The sequence below is a fragment of the Phyllostomus hastatus genome, unplaced genomic scaffold (genome assembly GCF_019186645.2).
Source record: "Phyllostomus hastatus isolate PE091 unplaced genomic scaffold, TTU_PhHast_1.1 phas_contig_86, whole genome shotgun sequence".
In the NCBI taxonomy this organism is placed as follows: domain Eukaryota; kingdom Metazoa; phylum Chordata; class Mammalia; order Chiroptera; family Phyllostomidae; genus Phyllostomus; species Phyllostomus hastatus.
In genome coordinates, this window is record NW_025333977.1 from 58,479,516 (window position 1) to 58,482,396 (window position 2,881).

A 2,881-nucleotide genomic window follows, 5' to 3' on the forward strand; every position below is an offset into this window, starting at 1 on the left:
GCCTTTGGGCACTTGGGCTGTTTCCAACAAATAGGTATCATAAATAGCACTGCTATGAACATGCAGTTGCATAAGTTATTCTGAATTAGTATTCTAAGATTCTTAGGATATATTCCCAGAAGAGGAATTGCTGAGTTATAAGGCAGTTCCATTTTTAATTTTTTGAGGAAATTCCATACTGTTTTCCACAGTAGATGCACCAGTCTGTATTCCCACCAACAGTGTACTTGGTGTCCTTTTCTCCATGCCCTAATCAACACTTGTTGTTTCCTGATTTATTAGTGATGACTATTCTGATTGGTGTGAGATGATATCTCACCGTGGTTTTAATTTGCATCTCTCTGATGGCTAATGATGCTGAGCATCTTTTCATAAGTCAGTGGGCCATCTGTATGTCCTCTTTAGAGAAGTGTCTATTCAGGTGCTGTCTATCTTCATGCTGTTGAGTCATGTGAGTTCTTTATAAGTTTAGGAGATTAACCCCCTGTTCAGTATGTCATTGACAGATATGTTCTTTCATACAGTTTGGTTCCCATACAGTTGGTTCCATTTGCATTTTGATGATCATTTCTTTAGCCATGAAGAAACTTTTCAATTTGATGTAGTCCCATCTGTTTAATGTTCCCTTTATTTCCCTTGCCCTAGGAGAGAGAGTACCAAAAATATTGGTAGTACAGGATGTCTGAAATTTTATGGACTATGTTTTCTGATAGGGCTTTTATCATATCACAATTTACATTTAAGTCCTTTATCCATTTTGAGTTTAGTCTGGTATATGGTATAAGGTGGTGGTCTAGTTTTGGGGATTTTTTTTTGCCCATACTATCCAGTCCTTCCAAAACCATTTAGTGAAGAAACTGTTTTTACTCCATTGTAAGTTTGTGCCTACTTTGTCAAAATTAATTGACCATAGAGACATGGGTTTATCTCTAGGCTCTTTATTCTGTTCCATTGATCAATGTGTCTGTTCTTATGGTAATATTAGACTGTCTTGATTATAGTGGCCTTGTAATATAGTTTGATATCAAATATTGTAATCCCTCTAGTTTTGGTCTTCTTTCTCAAGATTGCTGAGGCTGTCTGGGGTCTTTTTCACTTTTATACATTTTTGGAATATTTGTTCTATATCTGTGGAATATACCATTGGTATTATAATAGGAATTGCATTGAATCTATAGATTTCTTTGGGTAGTGTAGACATTTAAATGATGTTAATTCTTCCAATCCATCAACATGGTATATGCTCCCATTTATTTGTATCTTCCTCAATTTCTTTCTTTAGTGTTGTATAGTTTTCTGATTATAACTCTTTTGCATCCCTGGTTAAATTTATTTCCACGTACTTTATTTTTCATGTTGCCACTGTAAATGGGATTGTTTTCTTAGTTTCTCTTTCTGATAATTCATTGTTGGTGTACAGAAATGCCATCAATTTATGAATATTGATTTTGTATCCCACTGCTTTGTGGAATTAACTTAATAAATTGAGTGGTATTTGATAGAGACTACAGGGTTTCCTGTACATTCTGATATCATCTGCGAACAATGACAGTTTTACCTCCTCTTTCCCAATTTGAATGCCTTTTATTTATTTTGTAGTCTAATCACTAATAACTCCAAGTACTATATTGAATGGAAGTGGTGAGAGCAAGAATCCTTGTCTTGATCCTGATCTTAAGGGAAATGCTTTTAGTTTTTGCCCATTGAGTATGACATTGGCAGTAGGTTTATTGTATGTGACATTCATTGCATTGAGGTGTGCTCCCTCCATTCCCACTTTGCTGAGTGTTTTTTTTTCTTTTCAGAGAAAAGCATAAATGTAGTCCCCCACTACCAAAAATTATGCAGTCAAGTTTCCCACATTTAGGGAAATCTCAGGAGTCAGCATACCCAGGATCTCACCCTGGGAAAACCACCTTCATGATTATGGTATATCCCTTGCCAGGTAAGTATGTTGAGTGTTTTTATCATAAATGGGTGCTGGGTTTTATCAAATGTTTTTCTCAACATCTATTGATATGATCATGTGATTTTTGTCTTTCATTTTCTTTATGTGATGTGTATGTTTTATGATTTTCTAATGTTATACCATCCTTGTATCCCTTAGATAAATTCCACTTGATTGCAGTGTATTATCTGTTTAATATGTCGCTGCATCCAGACTGTCAATATATTGTTGAGGATTTTAGCATTTATGTTCATCGATATATTGGCCTATAGTTTTCTTTGTGTGTTTCTCTACCTGATTTTGGAATTAAGATAATACTCACTTCATAAAAAGAAGTTGAAAACATTCCCTCTTCTTGAATTTTTTGGAATGGTTTGAGAAGGATATGTGCTAGTGCTTCTTGAAATGTTTGGTAAAAATTGCCTGTGAATCCATCTAGTCCACTGCTATACTGTGCTGGGAGTTTTTGATTACCGCTTCAATTTTACTTGTTGTTATGAATCTATCTGTTCAGGTGTGCTGCTTTTTCTTGATTCAATTTTGGGAGAATATATGTCTCCAGAAATTTGTCCATTTCACATAGGTTGTCCAGTTTCTTGGCATATAGTTGTTCATAGTAATTTCCTGCAATCCTTTTAATTTCTGTGGTATGAAGTGTTACTTCTCTTTTATTTCCAGTTTTATTTACTTGGGTCTGCTCTCTTTTTTTCTTGTTGAGTCTGGTTAAAGCTTTGTCAATTTTGTTTATCTTTTCAAAGAACCATGTCCAGGATTCATTAATTTTTTATTTCTTTTTAGTCTATATGTCATTTAATTTTGCTCTGATCTTGATTATTTCCTTCTTTCTACTTGCTCTGGGCTATATTTGTTGTTACCCCTCTTGTTCTTTTAGCTGTAGGGTTAAGTTGTTTATTTGGGATTTTTCTATCTTCT

The 2,881-nt window shown here is 34.5% G+C and overlaps 1 pseudogene; it reads right to left on the bottom strand.

Moving 5' to 3' along the window:
- Window positions 1–1,802: 1,802 nt before the first annotated feature.
- LOC123827655 lies at window positions 1,803–1,953 on the bottom strand (annotated as a pseudogene).
- Between the last annotated feature and the right edge of the window lie 928 nt (window positions 1,954–2,881).